This window comes from Camarhynchus parvulus, chromosome 1 (genome assembly GCF_901933205.1).
Source record: "Camarhynchus parvulus chromosome 1, STF_HiC, whole genome shotgun sequence".
Classification (NCBI taxonomy): Eukaryota; Metazoa; Chordata; class Aves; order Passeriformes; family Thraupidae; genus Camarhynchus; species Camarhynchus parvulus.
This window is the reverse complement of record NC_044571.1, coordinates 6,364,091-6,385,443: the sequence shown is the minus strand read 5'-3', so window position 1 is coordinate 6,385,443 and position 21,353 is coordinate 6,364,091. Positions and strand designations below refer to the sequence as shown.

The window sequence follows — 21,353 nt, the reverse complement described above, 5'->3', positions numbered from 1 at the left end:
GTTAAATTATTTCTCAACTACTGTGTAGAAACCAAACTTCTCAAATGTCCATCCTCCTTATTCTGGCATACAATGGCAGAGCTTTAGTAGGGACTTTTATAGGACTCTCCTATATACACCACTTGGTAAAGTTAATTCCCAGGTTTCCATGGCAAAAAGCTGCCATTTCTTGCAGTTGTTAGAAAGGTACAGAAAGGAAAAGAATATTTTCCTTTGGCAAAAAATTACTGTATACCAATATTGATCAGAGCAGTAACATTCTCAGCCACTAAACAGAAAAGCTCTTACACCCAGTCCCAGATATTAATAATATTTTAAATATTGGTATTATATGCAATATAATTTTGTTTATGTTAGCTATGAGGTTTTTAAGTAGCTGCTAGAACATATCTTTCTTACCAGCTCTTCTCAACCATCTCAGTGACAAATTTCAAAGAGAGCATTCTATCTAGGCACTTGGCTACAAAACCATATTAAGGCTAGAAAGTAATTTTTATCCAAGTACAGAAAATAATATACTTATGCACTTAGCAAAATATTAGGGATTTATCTAAACACTACTGATTTTTGTAGAAAAACCTCCTGTAAATGCAATGACTTTAAATTAGTACACATATTACTACTATTTGTTTTCTTTAATGGTTTAAGAAATATTTCTGAAAGTAGCCTTTGAAAAGTGAAATTCTGTTTTGGTTTCAAAAAAGTCCACACATCCTTCACATTTTCAGAATTGCTGGAACAGTTCAAGAAAAGACGATGGGAAATTCCATTTGAAAATGCCAACACTTGCAAACACAATTTGAAGCATGGGATGGGAACATCATCAAGAACGAAGAACAAATATTTCTCCACAATTACACATTTTGTTTCTCCAATCCTATGAAAAAAAGCTACAGGAAGGGGGAGTGTGTGGGGATGTGAGGAAATGGCAATTGCAGTCAGGAACATAACACACCACTCATAATAAAATATAGAACTTCTTTCTTTCAAAACTCATAGGCACAGTGCAAGCCAGGGTACAAACTATTGCTTGCCCTCTAGTGCATTTTTTATTCCTGCCCTCTTAAATTTAAAAGGCAGTCCAGGCTTATGAGTTTTAGTGACTTCATAATGGATGCACATGTGAGTTTTTAAATTAGCCTGCGATGCCTGAAACGCATTATTTGAAATTTGTTTCAAGGCATGCTTCAGGAGAGAGAGGTCTTAGCACAGACAATCCTGATCTGGCACCTTTTACAGAGCTAACAGGAGGCATTTGATTTGCATGGATTAGTGAAGCCAGTGCAGGCTGATTCATGTGCCTACAACAGCTTCTGCACCCAGAACTGCATCCAGAGGAGGGTCACAATACTAATAAACACAAAATTAATTTCACACCTCCTAAATTACAAGGCAAGTCTTATCAGTGCTAGACTGTGAGCTTCTAGGGGCAGAGACAGCCTTGTCTGTCTCTCTTGCAGAGCATTAATCATGCTGTGGGTGCTCAGGGCTAATAAGACTCACATAAATCTATTCTGATGTGGTTTTTTGCCACTTCAGACTCGAGGAGAGTCACACACACGCACAGACATAATCTCACCTCTCTACCTAACGCTACACTAATGCACCTAATTGAAAAAACAAGTCTTGATAGGAACAGAAAGGCTTTGTTTTTGTTTATGCCACCCAGACAGAGTCTGTGGCTATACAATGCAAATAGCTGGCAAAACCTAAACCGCAAGTATGCAGCAGCACTGTGAGTAATAAAGATAATGTTTGTATTTTGTTTATGAAGAGCCCTAACCAAACACTAAAGCAAGCGTACCGAAACCAAACAACACTCAGATCTTTAGAAAGACTTCAGAGGATCCAAATAATATAATTTAATCACTTTGTTCTTTAACAATCTAAACATCACTTAAAATTTACAAGCAGTAATTCTGTAAGTAAGTTCTCTGAGCTGAAAAATGGGATGTAGCCAGTTGCCTTTTTCTACCCCAACTATTAAAGTTCAAACAAATGAAGCTCTATTACTGAGGGAAAAACTAAAAACACCTTACAAAATTCCCTTGCCCCTAAGGTTGAGAAATGCTGTATTGCTCAGCCAGCGTGGAATTCCTCCATCTCTGGAATCATGTGAAAGTATGTTGCAGTTACTTCACTGCGCTGAATAATCTGCATACAGCTTTGACAACACACCTGCACTTCTGTGCGGAGTGCACACAAGAAATGTATAAAAATGGGTAAGAAATGTATTCTCTACTTAAAAAAAAAAAAAAAAGAAAGAGATGTTGAGGTAAGACTTGTTGCTAAAAGATAAAGGACAGTTGGAAAACCTAGGATCCAACTGGTTCCTCCTCACAGGGTGCACCACAGGCAGCCCGGACAGCTGTGCATGACTGTCCCTGAAAGATGTTGAGCAAAACTGCCATGTACCTTAAAAAGAAGAGTCTGGTCTGTAAATTCCACTCTTTTCAACCCCTGTGTGTAACATAATTGATCAAAAGAGCCAGCTCAATCCAACCTGCAAGGAGCTGCCCAGCAAAACATGGGGACTTCTCTGGCTTGGAGAAGTCCCAGTAAGACTTCACCAATAATTGAAGTGTAGAACAAAGCAGCAGTCAGCTCCTCTTGCACAAAACTGAGACATTTCATTTCCTAACCCATGGTTCTGAGCTTCCACAGGCAGCCCAGACCCCTCAGCAGATGCTGCCAAGCAAGATTCCAAACCAGGGTTGCAGGTGACCCAGACCTGCTCAGCAATCAGGTGCTTAAGCAGGGACAATGCTGACCTCCTGTCACCTGCCTGAATGGCCAGGTCTGGGTACATCACCCCATTTTATAGGAAATGCTTTTTGCATTTATCTTGGCTGCTGTGACATGCCTGTGACCACGTCTGCTCGGGCAGAACCTTTTCTCTAGCAAGAAGTGACCACAAATGACATCTTGAAGAACTACTCTGCACACATGTGGAGAAGATCAACAGAAACATTCTCTTCCAAACAAAAAGCACTCCAGCAATACTAAATCTTCTGCTCTAAGCTGGCTATCTTGTCCTAAGGAAAATCTTCTGGTGATCTGGCTAGGCAGGACTTGGAGAAAGAGCAGAGATTGCCTTCTCCTCATGTTATCCACCCTGAAATCACCACTGTATGAGAGGCTGTGCTGGCTGAGTCTTTGCTTACAGGGTTTCTCAGGGAGAGCCTTGGCAAATATGGCACTGGGAGATAACATCCCTTGTCTGATTATCACCCCCACACACTTACGGACAATTGTGAAACACTCCTGTGGAAATCCCATCAACCTGTAGCTGGAGAGGAGAGACCAGCATGGGATGTGTAGGAGGGATCATCAACAGCAGAGCAGCAGCTAAAGGGAAAGAAAACCCAACAAAACAAGCCAAAAAAACCCTAAACCAACAAAAAAACACACCCACCCCAAAAAAGAAAGAAAAGGAGTAGTTGACAGGTCCACAAGGATGGTTTCTCTCCTTCTATACCCCTAACATTTCCTTTCTCTCCTGCACCCACCTGCTTTGTAGAGGGAGCCACATCACAGCCATTACTACAATTAAATGGGCAGACTGGGAGCCCTACACAATCTTTTCAGTGTTTGTCTGGCCAATACTCCCAAAAGTGGCACCTTGGTAACTCCTCAGCAAAGCTCTTTAAGCTCTCTGTTTGCTCAACAGCCTAAAGATCCCATTCATAGATCTCTGCTGGTAAAACACATGTGAACAGCTCTAAAACCCTCCAAGAGCAGACAAAAAGTGATCAGCACATCTTCCTTCATGTCACAGACATCATCAGCCCTGTTATTGAGTGTTCCTTGCCTCCAACACCCAAACTGCTCCATTTCACAAGGAGAATCCTTTGGTTAAACCCTTCCCAAAGCCGAAGTGTCCCTGCACAGGGAGTTTCAGCACTCCCAGGACACTCTGGCTATACATGCAGAATCTACACATAAGGGAAGGTGGCACATTTAGGTATTCCTGGAGCTCTGCTTGCACCTTCCTGCCCCACTGCAGTCCTCCTGCGACACAGAGGCAGCAAAGTTTGGCAGGATTATTATACCCCATGCCCAGGAATCCTTTGATTTCCTGCAGGCTCTGAGTGTCCTGCACTTAGGTCCAGGACAGCTCACCGCTCAGACGCCTCCACAATTAAATGTTCTGGGAAGCAGGTTAGATTAAAAATACACTGTAACAAACATCTTAAAATATGTCTGCTCAGTCAAGTCTGAAAGGCAAGCGGCGCTGGTACATTAAAGTATTCCTGTTCACAGGGTAGCTTAAAAATACCTGATTTATTGCTCTTTGGCAACATTGTGTCTAGAGACAATCAACCAGTCTGACCTCTCCTACACGGAATAGACTGCACAATATCATTCTTGGGGAAATACTGCTTCACTTTTAGCTATCTTGTTCAAAGTACGAATGGTTAGGTTATTTTCTCATCTTAATAAATGATGTAAAACCTCCGGACATATGGTAGCATTTGTAAGCTTTTAGGCAAGCAGTGATAACTTTCAAATGTTACTTCCCCTCCTCCTCCTCCACTACATGAAACAAATACACTGGAACCCATTTAAATCTTAGTGACAAACACATTTAAAAGAGACTAATTCCAGTTAAAGTTTCCAAATGTCAGATGAACACGTTAAATAATTACACCAAAAAAATGAAGAGCAGATGAATTCTCATTCTCATCATTGGTTGAAAAAGTGCCTGTATATTTCCAATAAGGATTGCACAACTTTACGAGACAATGCTTGTGCCTAAATTAGCAAGGAACAAACAAGTGTCAGCTCATACTTACAGGGACATCTGACAAGTATCATTCATGTTAACTCAACACTACCAGATTAGAGGATTGCTGCTGTCTCATTCAGTTTTTGAGTATCAATCCACAACTGCTTCATTTTTTTCTAGTTTAAGATCCATAGCAGAGCTCATTTCTGAATAATGGTTACAAACTGTCTGTGGACTAAGGCTTTGGTTTCTCAGAAGCAGAAAGCCACAAAATTCATAAATGAAGGCATGGCACCACACATGTCAAGGTACTTAATGAGGAGGAGAAGTCATCTCCAGGAAGAACATGGACCTGTTTCAGCAAATCCAGAGGAGGACACGAAGATGATTATGAGGGTGGAGCATCTCTCATATGAGGAAAAGTGGAGAGAATTGGGATTGTTCAGCCTGGAAAAGAGAAGACTTTGGGGTGACCCAATTGTGGCATTCCAGTACCTGAGGGGAGCCACGAGAAAGTTGGAGAGGGACTATTCACAGGGACCTGGAGTGACAGGAGGAGGTGGAATGGATTCAGACTGAAAGAGAGGAGGGTTAGATCTGATATTAGGAAGAAATTCTTGACTGTGAGGGTGGTGAGGCCCTTGCACATATTGCCCAGAGAAGTTGTGGATGCCCTGGAGGTATTCAAAGCCAGGCTGGACAGGGCTCAGAGCAACCTGGTCTAAGTGGAAGATGTCCCTATTGGGTATGTTGGAACTAGATGATGTTTGAGGTGCCTTCCAATCAAACCCTTTCTGTCATTCTGTGACTCTAAGCCTTTGCCTGCTGTGTTCTTTGGAAAAACAAAGATGCATTTCCCCAGGAGCTTTTTGCATTTACCAGATTCTCTCCTATTCTCAAGAAGCACACATGCCCTCCCCAGCGCACGTAGCAGAGTCACACTGGAGTGGTTCAGACATCCTCTCTGATTGAATGCTGTACTGTCATCCATTATTACTCAAGGCCACTCACAGCATGCATTAACATTTATGAAGTTGGAATCTATTCAGCCTGTCCACCCAATAGCTGACTAACTGGATGTTATTACTTGAAAAATAAATCTCACAAAAAGGGAAAACAAAATAACCTGGGTACACAGAATAACACACTCTATGTTCTCTAACACAAGCATTACTAATACTGAATAAATGGGCAAGTATTTAATCTCTAACAGCTTCTAAGCTTCTCACAGGATAAGAAGAGTTAAGACTACACACTTAATATTATTTTGCACTTTCATAGGAAAGGAAAACTAAATAGGCAAATACTTTCTACTAGTTAGGGGTTAACTGGTTAACTAGTTAACTTATTGCTATTCCTTTAAATTAAAAAAGGTGCTGTGTGCTTCAGGGAGAAACAGGCACCAGTAGCAACAAGCTGTTCAGCACTTTGTGCCAAATGCTCACAAGAACACTGAACACAGAACATATCCAGAGCTGCAGCAAGCCAGGCTCAGGAAACCTAAAGGTGGAAGAAACACATCTTTCACCACCTTGACCAAAATTAAAGAGAGTAAACCTTACCCCAAAATGTTGCTTACAAGGGCTTTGCTTGCAGCAAATACAATGTAAATTTGCTTGAATTGGAAACCAATAAAGGCTGCACTCCTGGAGCTGGGCAGTATTGGGTTAATGCACAGAACCTTTCGGTGCTGCCCAGAATTATTCCTGCTCCTGGAGCTCGGCGGGCTCCGGACGCCCTGTCCGGGCTGGGGCTTTTAAAGGTGTCGGAGGAGGAAGCAGGGCCAGGATCCTGCAATCCCCGTCTGCCCCGGGAGCCACCCCCGCCAACCCATCCCATGCCGTCCCATCCCATGCCATCCCACCCCATCCCGCCCCATCCCATCCCATCCCATCCCATCCCATCCCACCCCATCCCATCCCATCCCATCCCATCCCATCCCATCCCATCCCATCCCATCCCATCCCATCCCATCCCATCCCATCCCATCCCATCCCATCCTCCTCCCATCCCATCCCATCCTCCATCTCATCCCATCCCATCCCATCCCTCCCTCCCATCCCATCCCATCCCTCCCTCCCCCCTCCCTCCCCCCATCCCACCCATCCCATCCCATCCCATCCTCCACCCATCCCCCCATCCCATCCCATCCCATCCCATCCCATCCCATCCCACCCACCCATCCCATCCCATCCCATCCCATCCCATCCCATCCCATCCCATCCCATCCCAGGGCTCCCCTGCTGCTGCCTCCGCTCCCTCCCGGCACGACCCCACTCGGTACTCGAGGTCCTTCCTTCCTTTCCTTCCTTCCTTCCCGTGGGTTTGGTGCACGGGCAGGGCTGGAGTTAAAACCTCTTCCAGTTAAAGACCCAAACCAAATAACCCAAAAAGCACACGAATAACCCACAGCACACAAAAAGCACCCCCAAATAACCCACAGCAGCCACTGCCGCCCCCGGGCAGTAAATCCCCATCCTGACTCGCTGGGCTGGGCTCTCCCTCCAGACAGAGAGGTTTTTTGAGGGGGATTCCCCCCGTTCTCAGGAAACATTTACATCAGTGTCTACAAAGCATTCTTCAGAGACTGATGAGAAGTTCTAAAAAGAGCTTTGTCTTCAATTACGAAGAATATTCAGCTTTAGCACGTAATGTATGTCCCCTATCAGCCAACGCTTTGCACAAGTGACCACAGAACAAAATGTTCACTGAAAAAGCTTCAACTCTATGGCTTGTTTTTCTTTAGAGGAATTTGGTGTGATGATGAACAGGTTGGGCTATAGGAAGGGCTCATTACGTCTTCAGAATTCTCACAACAGTTAAGATTTCTAATCTCACAACAGTGAGGCTTTTAATTTTAGTGAACCCCGGCAATTATTTTCTTCAATATTCTTTGGGAAAATACACTCTCCTATACATTTTTCAGATGGAGTGGTCAGTAGGAGATCTCACATAGCCATTGCTCAGAACCACTGGGACAATCTGAGCATGCACAGATTAAAATACAATTAAAACCATAGTTGCCTGTTTGCAAGATTTATTGCAACACTTCAAATCTGGCCACTCCTCAGGAGCAAACTTCCTGAGAATGTTACAGCCTGCTCCAAAAAGCAGCAATTCCCACCCAGTAGGAAGCAGTGGGCAGTCTTGGAAAAAAAGCAGTGAATTTGTATCACAGATTAAATGTAGAGATTAGAGGATTAAAATTTTCTATCATGTTGTGCACACTTGGGTATTTAATAATTACATAAACGAGGAGAAAACAGTTGGAAAAGCAGGTCTTGAACTTCTATTGTTATGACAGACAAGATGTGCCATCAAAATAGGTCTCTATTTTTAAGGGAGAAAAAAAATTCTAATGAAAACCACAACTTGAGCAGTGGCACTGTGCAGTAGAAACTACATTAACTTGTCATAGTATGTTGCTTCTGTTGGTATGACTTTCAACTGAATAACAAAATAAATATGAGCTTTAGAATACACAGTATTACTGAAGTGCTTGGAATGCAACACTTGGGAAGCACCCCTAACATGGATTTTCTGATTCCTCTTAAGATGTCAATGATTGCCAGCCTCAGCTGCAGGTCAGTTTTGGGGTTTGCCCATATTGTTGTCTTACAAATGACAAATCATGACACTATTTTTAAAAATGCACACACACAAATAAATTCCTCAGAAAAGGTAATTCAACGTAAAGCCAGCTATGATCTGAATGAATGGAGGAAAAAACCCTAAAACTCCCAAAGCTTATTAAGATGCCATTTGCTTCATTTAAATTGCACCCTTCTATTCTTCTTTATTTCAGTCATATTCTGCTTTCTGTGAGCAGGTACTGAGTCTTGATTTTACTGAAGAATTTTGGACATCATTAGCATCACTGACTAACTCTTTTCATACTTCCTTTTCTTTTGCCATTTTTATAATGTGGGACATTTATGATGCTTGCTATGGCACCTTCTGTGTTCAGGCTCCCAAAAATCCTTCTCATCAGCTTCCACAGAGTGCAACCTGCTGCTGCTGGCCCGAGTGGTCCCTGTGGTGGCAGGGGAGAGAAAAGATGGCAAAAGCTGCCAGGGACAAATCCCATGCAAGCAGCTCCTCATGCCTGGTCCTCCCATCTCTCTGAGCATCCCCTTTATTCTTAAGATGCTCCAAAAGTTCAGAGGCATTTTCAGATCAAGGATAGTTCCTTGCCTGTGCCTTTTACACAGTGAACTGAATGGATACAGGGTTTGTGGAACTGAGGCTTGGAGTACATGGTGCAGCGACAGCTCTCAAATGAAATGTGTGTTGTGGCAGGACTTTTGCTTCTGAATAATCATTCATCACAAAGAGTGATTAAGTGTCAGAGCTCATGACTCTTTTAGAAGCTTATTACTACTATCAGTGCATATAGCAGTGAGGGAATGTTTTGATTTGGTTTTTTTTTTCTTCTCAACCCATAAGATTTGGAGTTGAGAAGAAATTGATTTGGGAAGTAGCTCATGTATATTGATATTAAATATTAACATGAAACACTTGATTTAGAAAGCTTTGGATGTTTCCAACATTTTGTTACAGTCCAAAAGATTATGCAAAGTTCACAAACAGCCTTTCCAATTGATCCAGACATGTAAAAAATCATTCTGCTTTTGCAGCAAGGCTAAATCCGCTTTGCTAACTTTAATGTCACATTTCAGTAAGCAGAGACTTCTGAAGATTCTTTTTTCTTATTGTTTCAGCATATTATCAATTTTCGTCGAGGTGAGTGTTTTTAGTGTATCTCTCCACAGTATTAATCACCATTTACAATGTATTATATCACACAGCCTGCACCAATACAAAAAAAAAAAAAACAAAAAAAAAAAAAAAAAAAAAAAAAAAAAAAAAAAAACCACATAAAATTTTTAGATTATGATTCTATGGCATAAAACCATAGAATCATAGAATGGCCTGGGCTGGAAGGGGCCTTAAAGATCATATAATTCCAACACCCTGCCATGAGCAGGGACACCTTCCACTAGCCCAGGTTGCTCAGAGCCTCACCCAACCATGCCTTGAACACCTCTGGGGATGGGGCAGCCACAACTTCCCTGGGCAGCCTGTGCCAGCCTGTGCCTGTCACCACCCTCAGAGTAAAGAATTTCTTCCTAACACTCTCGTTCAGTTGGAATCCCTTGTCCCGTCTCTACAAGTCCTTGCAAAAAGTCCCTCTCTATCATATCAGGGAAAAGCGAGAAACGCTGAACTTGCTGGAGCTGCCTCTAACAGTCTCTTTCTTTCATTTTTTTTTCATTTTCTGCGGGTGAATAAATGAAAAAGGCGGGGAAGTGATGGAGTTCATCCTTGGTTTCTCCAGCCGCGATTCCCCCGAGCCGGCGGCGCGGCGGGTGCAGTACCGCGTCCTGCCGCGGGAGGGCGACAGCGGCGCTGCCCCGCCCGCTCCCAGCGCGAACCCTCCGCGCGCTTCGGACCCAAAAAAGCCCCAAAAAACACCAAAAAACCCCTCTGGGAGCACCCCAAAGGCGCCGGGAGGATTCCACCAGGCCGCAGCAAAACCTGGCGGGGCTGTCCGAGCGTTAGTATGCAAGTGGAGCCTTGAGAGATTCGTGTGAATAATACCAAAAAGGTCTAAGCCTCTTAGCGCTGCAGGAGTGGAAAATCCCATTTCAGGCGTTTGTGCTCATAACTAGGAAAGAAGGGAATGAAGGGGTTTGGTTTTAAGCAGCTAAAGCGCTGTCCAGCTGCACTTAAGTAATGACCGTTTTGGTGTCAAGTTAAGCCCTAAAATGTACAGAGATCTTACTAAATGAGTAACATCGGGGTCTGCCCTCTATCTAGCAAAAAAAAAACAAAACAAAACAAAAAATCATTTTCCAATGATTTTTCTCCAATCTATGATAAAATGTATAGTAAAACAGTTCATCATAATAAATATTCCATTAAAATATTGTGATTCAACTTTCTCAAGGTTTTTTTTTGACATTCTTAGACCAGTTTTGTTTATGAAAGTAAGCATCTCTGTATTTAAAGGTGTTAAGAGCTCATGTTCTTGCAAGTTTACTCAGTACAGCTGTTGAACTCTTAATTCTTCTTCCACTGCTCTAAGGAAAATTAAATGCTGCAGATGTTATCCTTTATAATGCCATACACACAGAATCAGTTCCTCATTTGCAGGGCAAGTTATTTATTTTTTCCTACTGATCTTCAAGGCAATCATGATCATTAGGCATTGCCAGGGTTGAATATACATGACCTAAAGTGATCACAAGTCAGAAGTTATGTGAAAGAGATATTCTCATGTCAATAAGTGGAAATCTAGGAACTGCACTTGAAATATTTCAAACAAATCCCTCTCTTCAGACAAAAACAGAGAACACAAGCGAAAAGGCAGAAATAGACCTGAAACTAAAACATTTCCTCTCTCTGAGATATATTTGAACTAGACAGTCTACATTATTAAAGATGTTCGTGATCACAGATAATCAATAGGTTAAACTTCATAAAATAAAGGAAACAAAACCCAAAAACCAAAATGGCAACAACAAGACAAAAAAACCACAAAAAATAAAAAAAAAAAACCCAAACAAGCAAGCAAGCAAAAAAAAAAAAAAAAAAAAAAAAAAAAAAGAAGAAGGAAAGAAATGAATACTCTTATACTCCCTGGAAGTTTTACCCATTCCAGTTCCACAAGTCTGACCCCCTTTCCCTCCACAGCAGCAGCCCTGAGTGAGGACATGGAGCCCTGGCAGCCTTTCTGCAGCTGCAGCCCCAACAAGCCCACCTGCCAGGAATTCCCCTCAGGACAACTGCAAGGAGCTCACCAAGATTTGCATCCATTCATAAAAGATCCCTTTGCTTAAGATGAAACCAATGTGGAACTTTTAAGAACCTGGGGTATTTTCAGGGCTATTGCCCAATTTTCCAGACCCCCAAGCCCAGGCAATTCCCAGTTTTTAGGGGAAGGGGGGCACTGAGCACCAAGGGCCTCCTGGTTGGCCCTCATGGCAAGCAGAGGAGCCACTTCAGAGCAGTCCCTGCTATCCAGAACCTTTGTTGCCTGACATTGTTTCACTCCACCAAGCTTTCCTCACCTCCTGACACCTCTCCTCCTCCCATCCCACAAAAAGGGGAAAGCACGTCTCAAAAACCTTCAGTGGAGAACCATTGCCAAGCATTATTTAAAACTGAAGAGCTCTCTCTGTGCCATGATCAGTGCAAAACCCAACTTCACAGCTCTCAGCCTGTGCTGTAAATCCACTGTTACCCTCAACCTCTCTGATGCTTCCTGTGCTTTTGTGATTTCCCTCCCAGATTTCCACTCAAACCTGGGTTGTTCCTCAGGCTTGCACATGATAAAGGTGCACTGAAGCCAACAGAAGTGCTTCTCCACCTATCCCACAGCCCCATTCCAGGGTCTCCTCCAGATCAAACCTCAGGATATCTGAGCCTCTAGGAACCAGCTTTTGTTACAAGACAATACCAACATCTCACAGCCAGCTTGTCACAAGCAGAGACTTTTCAACAATGAGAAAAAGAGAAACATCATGGAGTTAAAGAAAAAATTGGAAAGCCACGCATCTTTATTATCCTTGCGTATAGCACCAGCCTCTTAGAAAAAGGTACAGCTCAAATAGTTTTAATTTAAATACTGCAAATTAGTGAGCAGGAGCAATGCCACCAGTAAAACATGGAAATTTGTATGACAGGTTTTCAATATAAAGTTTACAACCCTAGACCACAAGGGGTTTTTCAGAGCTGCAGGTGGGAGGTGGGAACACTTGCCTGCCTTTTTCATCTTAAAAAACTCTGAACACACCCTTAAACAGGAGTGATTCAGAACTTCAGAGAGTATCTGAACTCTTCCAGTAAGGAAAAACAACAGTAAGGAAGAAAATTTTGCATAGTTATGTTTAAAGAGAAGAGAGTGTGGCACAGTAGCCACACATAAAACCAGTTAAACCCCTTACCTGTCACACTCACCAGGAATTTTTATTCTGTACTCCTTCATTTACAGTAAGTGCACTTATTACTGGTTTTGAGTCTGTTTTCTTGCTAAGACATTATATAACAGGAATTAAGGCACCAGAAGCATCTCTTTGAAGCATCCTCAGCACATGAGAAGACTCATTCATCAGGTTGTTAGACACAATGAAAGAAAAGATGCATAAGGCCAAGAGCACTTGCACAATCCTCCTGCCCAGTCATCTGTTTCTTCTCTGCCACCTATCTTCTAGGTTATGGTCAGCAGAGTTTAAAGAGCTTCAGCTTTGTGAATCTTTGGGGTTTTTTTAAGACATTTTTTATTACCAACGTGTAAAAAAGCAGCCACCCAAGGCAGAACGGAGTTTTTATCCTGAACTGTTGTACTAGTCCTTTAACTATTTATGACTCATAGTTCAAGTATTTGGGAATTCCCCTCTAAATATGAGTTTGACACACTTGCATTATGGAAAGTTATTTTATTCAAAAAGTAACAAAACGCAATATTCATGCAATACCCAGGTCTATATTTAACACCACACAATTGGGTTTTTCTTTCTTTTTTTTTTTTGCAATAAAGCTTCTAATTAAAGACAGATTCCAAAAAAATCGAGAACAAGACTGAATAGCAGAAGTAGCAGCATTGAAGGAGACAATCACAGTGTTACACATCCAAGCAAGTCAGGATTTTTTTTAACCATTCAAACAATGTCAGAGCTGTTCACCTCCTCCCCCAGACCCCCCAGCTGTGTGTAAGAGTGCACAGCTTCTCTCTTACCTGTGTGCTCAAGTCCCTTCTTGGTGGGCTGGCTACTCATCAGGGATCCCCTGACTAAAGCCTGGAAAGAAATTAAAATATAATCAGCTGACCACCCTCGCTCGCTGGCTTCCAGCTTAAACACTCCTCTCCACAGCACTTTGTCATGTGAGGCAGGACAGAACCAGCTGTCATTGCTTCAGAAAAAAAGGGAAATGGGCCCCTCTGTTTCCAGCTCCTTCCTTCCTCCTCGCTCACTCTTTCCTATCTGTCCCTGCCTCCCGACCTCCTCCCTTTTCTCATTCTTCCACTTTGCTCATTCACTGCCCGCCTGGCTGGGGTCTCCCAGGGGAAGCCGCATTCCACAACGCTCAAGCATTTCCCCTGCATCCCGAGCTTTCTCAACAAGCTGCCTACACATTTGTACTGGAGGGAAGGAAAAAAAAAAAAGAAATTTAAAAAAAAAAAAAAAGAGGGAAGAGAAGGAAAAAAAATGGAAGAAAAAAATAAATCAGAGGGAAAAAAAAGAGAAAAGGCACCACATTCCACAGCCCTCAGTCAGCCCTGGCAGACTGCGAGACATTTTCAGTCACACAGCACAAAATGCATTAGTCAGAGCTGAAAGACCACACACTTTGTACCACTACCATGCTAACAGAGAATGGTCTGAGCAGAGCTACAGGAAAAAGGAAAGGAGGGGTTCCTATTGGTGCTTCCATTTTACATGGGGTGGTCACCTAAATCTATGAAAAATCCGCAGGAAAAGGCCCGAAGCTGACATTCCCAGCAGAAACAATGTGGACGTGGGCAGCGCAGAAAACTCTCCCAACCTTTGCCAAGAGGACTCCCCCTCCAGCAGGATGTGCTGTCCCAAAGACTGATCCCAAAGCCTGCAAGCCATTATCTAAATCAGAACCTCTATCTCTCCCCACTGGTTTGTTCATAGGAAACACAAGCATAGAAAAAGTGAAAGTAACACTGCATGATTCAGATTCCCCGAAACCACATATACTTTCAGTTCAGACTTCTCTCTTCTCCGCTGCTCCTTCACAGCTCTGCAGCTTTATCCATCTATGGAGTTTTGTTTCCTCTACTTACGCAGTTTCAGCCCTCCGTGCTCGCAGGGAATCTGATCAGCAAGAAACCAGGAGGGAGCTCGGAGTTAAAAAAAAAAAAACCCTCGTTCCTCATCCCAATGACCTAATCACTCATCTATCTGCTCACTGCTTCCGTCCCCCACACGCACTTATCTCTGCCTTGGAGGCATTTCGGGAGTGAGGACGCGGCTCCGGAGAAAGCAGCGCTGCTAAAACCGCAGCACAGAGGGACAGCGCTGCGAGGAGCCCGCGGTGGTGTCCGCAGGGAACAGCAGCACGGAGCCCCAGCCCCAAATTCCCGCTTCCAGCTCCAAATTCCCAACTGCCAGCTCCAAATTCCCACTCCCAGCTCCCAATTCCCTGCACTCAGCTCCAAATTCCCACTCCCAGCTCCCAATTCCCTGCACTCAGCTCCAAATTCCCAGCTCCCATCCCCAAATTCCCAGCATCAAATTCCCTATTCCCAGCCCAAAATTCCCTCCTGCCAGTTCCAAATTCCCTGCTCCCAGCCCCAAATTCACGGCTCCCAGCTCTAGACTCCCTGCACTCAGCCCCAAATTCCCACTGCCAGCTCCGAATTCCCTGCTCCTAGCCCCAAATTCCCTGCTCCAATCTCCCAATTCCCTGTTCCCAGCTCCAAATTCTGGGCTCCCAGCCCCAAATCCCATGTCCCCAGCCCCAAATTCCTGCTCCCAGCCCCGAATTCCCTGTTCCCCTCCCCAAATTCCCACTCCCAGCCCCAAATTGCCTGCCCCCAGCCCCGAATTCCCTGCTCCCAGCCCCAAATTCTGGGCTCACAGCCCCAAATTCCTGCTCTCCGCTCTGAATTCCCGCTCCCAGCTCCAAATTCCCACTCCCAGCTCCAAATTCCCACTCCCAGCTCCAAATTCCCTGCTCCCAACTCCAAATTTCTGGCTCCCAGATCCAGATTCCCTGCTCTCAGCTCCAAATTCCCTGCTTCCAGTTCCATATTCCCCACTCCCAGCCCCAAATTCCCAACTGCCAGCCCCAAATTCCCTGTTCCCTCCCCAAATTCCCACTCCCAGCCACAAATTCCCTGCTCCCAGCCACAAATTCCCGGCTCCGAGCTCCAAATTCCCTACTGCCAGCCCCAAATTCCCAGCTCCCAACTCCAAATTCCCGGCTCCCGTCCCCAAATTCCCTGCTCCTAGCTCCAATTTCCCAGCTACCCTCCCCAAATTCCCTGCTGCCAGCCCCAAATTCCCTGCACTCAGCTCCGAATTCCCAGCTCCCAGCCCCAAATTCCCTCCTGCCAGTTCCAAATTCCTGGCTCCCCTCCCCAAATTCCCTGCTCCATATTCCTTGCTTCCAGCTCCAAATTCCCCACTCCCAGCCCCAATTTCCCCGCTCCTATCTCCCAGTTCCTGGCTCCCCTTCCCAAATTCCCCGCTCCCAGCCCCAAATTCCCTGCTTCCCTCCCTAAATTCCCTGCTATCAGCTCGAAATTGCCCGCTCCCAGCCCCAAATTCCCTGCTCCCGCCCCGAATTTCCTGCTGCCAGCCCCAAATTCCTGTTCCACACCCCAGTTTCCTTCTCCCAGCCCCAAATTCCCTGCTCCTCATGGGACTGTCCCTAACCCAGCCTGCCAAGACCCAGGGGCTTATCCCAGAGTCAGGGAAGTGCAGGGAGGCGGGGGAAAAGATGGGGAGAGCCCTCAAGCGCCTGCCCTGGAATTTCTCTTCAGGAAAGTCCATGCTTTAATGAAAGACTGATACTAGATACCACAAAGAAACTTTTATTTCTCTAGGCACATGACTCAGATGCATTTTCTGTGTGGGTTATGCGGTTGTGTTATGTTTCATCCTAAAAAACTGTTTCAAAGAGACCTTCAAACATTAGTTTTAAGAAAAACCCGATGTGTTTATGTAGAGTGAGTGTTTTTAAACTGCCTTTTATCGCACAATGCTGTATAAAGCAGAGACACTAATGTCTGTTTTCATTATTGACATAATTTGAATCTAATACTAAACACTGTAATCTGTAAAAATATTTAAGTTACATCCCTAAATAGTTGGCAGAAAAGTAAACAAACTGAACCTTTCAGCAAAACAGATTCCCTCAGTTACAATATTGTTATCTCTCCTCTTTTCTCGTGTTCTCGATTTTGAAAATACATTTACTGACTGTATTATTGACTTAGATGTTTATAAAATAAATGGTAGCTGCTGCTGTGCAGTATCTCAGCAGAGGAAGGCTGTCCAGAACTGCCTCAGAGACCGAACACTGTCGCCATTATAACAAAAGCATTAAAATGAATAATTCATGAGCAAAGGAAGTACCCTACCATTAAAAGGCACCGAGTATTTAATGAATTGTCCAAAAGCTACCCCTTTTACTGCCCAGTTCCTCTTACTACTTAATTATGCTACATTTTTCTAAAATGGCATCAAGTAGTAATCAGCAGAAACACATGGATCACTTGTAGGAGACTTTGTGAGGAGTAAGAAATAAAAGCTAAAAAATGAACCAGAGAGAGGGAGGGGGAAAAAGTGTTTATGTCTGATGATGGATATATTAAGGAAATGAGACTTCATACTTGAAGGCTTTTCCAAATTGTGCTTTTGAATCTTGAAAAGGAAGAACATCGACCAATATTCTTTGCAAAAATAAAGGCAATCAGTTCTTTATCTTTATCTGGTACCTTCTTTTTCAGGATCCCAAGGCATCATGAAAATGCTCAGGAATTCAAAAGCACCATCACTGAGGACTTTCAGAACTTTCCTCCTGTTTATAAAGTCTCAAGAAGACTAAATTATTCTCTCCAGGTCACACAGGAAGGCTTGGAGACTGAGGCAAGAATAGAGCTTCATCCCCTGGTTACCAGTCCTGTGCCCAACAAAAGGAGCAACTTCCCTGCTTTATGCTAACAAGCATCAAAATGTTCAACAGTCCTGCAGGTTTTAACCTAATAAATCGAACAGTGGCGGACAGGCATTTTCTGCAGGGATAACAGAAAATTCTAAACCATTAACCCCACATTGCACCAGAATTATGTGCAAACTTAAATTTTTAATAACATATTTAAAGGAATTTGGCCTAGAGTAGCATCTGCTCATGTTTCTTTTAGCTGCTGCAGGAAACACACATACAGTGCCTGGAAAGAGATTAATTTCTAACATACACTTTCAAACTTTTCAAGACATTCAAAATTTGTACACTAACATTAATAAACTTCTCAGATTTAATTTGAACCAACATCCAGTTCTTAAAATTGAGGAAATTGCATCTCTAAGATATTTTGCCAATGGGACAGCATTCCATAATGTCAAGCAAAAGCCATCCTAAATATCTTAACTTACATGGGTCACTTTTTAGCTGCCCTACTCTCCTACACTGTTGGGAAGAACCCAAGCACAATTCTCCTTCCAAGGTTCTCATTGCTACAAGTTCACCAATTACGTGGCAGCAAGCCCATTAATACTGAGATATAAAAACATGTCCCCAAGGCATCGTGGATGGAATGAAAACATGAGGTGTAACTCTGCAAAATCAGACACTGTCACTGGTCAACACTGATGCTCCCAGGCTTTTTATTTTTAAACCAGTTGGCTTCTTTGCAGAGCATTGGTAAGCCCTTTTTGGATTGTGACTTGCCAATTTCTAGGGTTTTTTTCACTTTTTAAAAAATTTCAATAGCATCTATTTGAGAGGGATGCTCTTTTGATCTGGTGTTAGATGGATGATTTTCATTCTGCCAAAAACATTTGCCCTTCAGTCAACTCAGAGCTGCTCCCGCAGCAAGTCCTTACAGGAATAAGGAAATGCTCTTTAACAGCTAGAACAATCTGTACAGTTAAAAATATTTTTAGTCTTCAATCCCCAAGGAACGGTGAGTAGAACTGAACTGTAAAACAAATATTTTAAAAAACCCCACAATTTGTTGTTAGATATAATTAATATTTCCCAGCTCACAGCAAGCAGGTTTATTTTAACTGATAGACTATTTCAGTACAAATGACCATTAATGGTTTGATAATTTGTGGCAGGAAGAAAGAGGAGGAAAACCCACAAAATATTTATGATAACTCTTCCAAAGATGGAAGAAGTTCTCTTTTTTAAAATTGCACCAAAAAAAAAAAACCAACAAGAAACCAATTAAAGAAAGAAATGCTATGAACACTTCAAGTTTATCTCCTTCAAAATATTTATCTTGAGTCTACATTACAGGAGAAATTCTGTGTTGACATAAACCAGTATGAGTGTGTCTACCAAACCAGCAACCTCCACCAGGGCATCCAGACTACTGAGTCACTACCTAAACACAAGTGTTCCAGAGAACAAATAGCATCAAATAAATTACTTCAGAGACAACAATGAGAAAGATCACCACTGCTTCTACTTGGAGGTAGGTGGGGGGAAAAAAAAGGAAGAAAAGGAAACGAAAAGTCTGTAATCAGAGCAAAATTTCCAAGTGAAAATAACTTAATCAGCATTTTGCTACTTGGACAGGAGGGAGAGGGGATGGGAAGAGGCAGGAGAGCCTTGCAGAGTAGTAACAATGAGATTGGTACATTGTTCAGCATGCACCACTGTCTCCAAACTACATTATGGCTGCAAGCAAGAATGAATGGAATTATATCTATCAGTGTAATGATAAGGTGACAATCAAATGCAAAAGAAAAAATAATAAGAAATCAAAGGTGAAGGAAGTGTTCAGCTATCCAAGAATAACCCATCTGATCTCAGTATGCCAAAAGTGTGGTCAGATAATGTATACAAATTTATACAGGAGCTTAGATATGTTTAGAGAGTTTTGATATTTGTTTTACCTCCAGTGAGTGAATATATGTTCCACACTGAATTTATGTTTACCACACTGCTGTTTACTTCTATCAGGAGAGTTGTGTAGACTGTGCAGTGAACTACTCAGACTTTTCAGTGCTACAGAGGAGCAGAACTTAATACCCAAGCTTTCTAAAATAAAAACTAGTTTTTAGACATTAATAGAAATAAATTTTATAAGTCAAACCCCAACTTTTAAAAGACATTTTGAGGGCCAACTAAACAGATGCAGATGCAAGAGTAGTGAAGGTAATTTCCTTCTTTATTGTGAAGAAATACCTCGAAGGAGGCATGTCAGCACATCTACAAGTCGTTGGGAAAAGCCCCCAGAGGTCATCTGGTCCAGCCCCTGTGCTCAAACAGGGGCACCTGCAGCCCATTGCCCAGGGAGCTTTTGAACACCTCCAAGGACAGAGACTACAACCTCTCTGGGCAACCCGCGCCAGTGCTCCCTCACAATGTAAAAGTGATTCCTAACATTCAGGTGGAGCCTTCTGTGCCTCAGTTTGGGGACACTGTCTCTGTTCCTGCCACTGTGCAATGCTGAGAAGAGCCTGGCTCTGTCTGCTTTGCAGCACCCCTTCAGGTATTTGAACACATTTGTGCTCCTTCCTCAAAGCCTTCTTTTCTCCAGGCACAACAGTCCCAGCTCTCTCAGCCTTTGCTCACAGGTGAGATGCTCCAGACCCTTCATCACTTTTGTGTCCCTTCACTTGAAGGGACACAAAAGTAGCTCCATCCAAGTAGCTCCATCTCTCTTTTACTGGGGAATCAAAATAGGACCCAGCATTGCATATCATGAGGGCTGAGCAGAGAGGAAGGATCGCCTCAGGATCACCCCAGGATCACCCAGGGATCCCCTTAATAAACTTCTTTGGGCAGCACTCCTCCTCACACAGCCCAGGATGCAAACAGCCCATTTCAGAAGGGCACACTGCTGGTTTCTGCTCAGCTTGGTGTCCACCAGCCCCCTGGGCCTTTTCTGGAGAGCTCCTTCCCAGCTTTTCATCCTTGGGTGGTGCACAGGACTGTCCCTCCCCAGGAGAGGACTTGGTGCTTGCCTCTGAGGTCCTCCAGGTGTACAGGTGTTTGAGGAAAGGAAAAGTTGCATACTCGGACTAAGGCGCACGCTGCTTTTATTGACACCATTGTCACAGACACATTTTCTGAAAAATACTTTCCTTAGGATTTTTTCTCCTGAGAAGCTCAGAGGCCTCAGGAACAAAATGTAAACAATGGTTATCTGCTGCTGTGGAATGCAAGAGGTGCATCTGTGATTGGTCTCATGTCGGTTGTTTCTAATTAATGGCCAATCACAGTCCAGCTTGCTCGGACAGAGAGTCCAACCACAAACCTTTGTTATCATTCCTTCCTTTTCTATTCTTAGCTGGCCTTCTGATGAAATCCTTTCTTCTATTCTTTTAGTATAGTTTTAATATAATATATATCATAAAATAATAAATCAAGCCTTCTGAAACATGGAGTCAGATCCTCGTCTCTTCCCTCATCCTAAGACCCCTGTGAACACCACCACATACCATTATTTCTTACTTTCAGATACAGGCTGGGCTTCCTGAAACAGGTTTTGTTTTCCTTCCCTTCCTTCTCCCTGCCAAGGAATCCCTCAGCCTCACTATTCTCTTCCTCTCTCTCTCAAATACCAGGTATTCCCTGGAGTAAAAAAAGGTAAGATTTTAGTGACAGTTCATTTCTGTTACCTTGACATTTTCTGCCTCTTCCACAGTTTTCCAGCATTTTGAGAGAGTGGGCTTAGAACAGAGAACTTAGAAAGGAAATATATGTAAAACATTTCCATAATTAAGGGTAGTAAAGTCACTCAGGTATTTGTTCGTAGGATGCTCTCACGGTGTTTTCCAACAGAACTAAAGCAGCAAAAGCTCTCTGAGTTTGATGAACTGCTAGAGTCCCAGTGCAGTCTCTGAAATGTCAAACTGTCATAGGAAGGACAGCAGAAAATGTTTTCTTTTGGGTCTCCTTATCAGAC

The 21,353-nt window shown here is 43.2% G+C and overlaps 1 long non-coding RNA gene across 1 annotated transcript in view; it reads right to left on the bottom strand.

Annotated features, from left to right (window-relative positions):
- Window positions 1-21,353, bottom strand: part of LOC115907949 — a 79,711-nt gene that overhangs the window by 27,835 nt on the left and 30,523 nt on the right. Inside the window, exon 3 of the long non-coding RNA XR_004061082.1 lies at window positions 13,470-13,530. This is a non-coding gene — a long non-coding RNA (uncharacterized LOC115907949). The remainder of the gene's footprint in view (window positions 1-13,469; window positions 13,531-21,353) is intronic.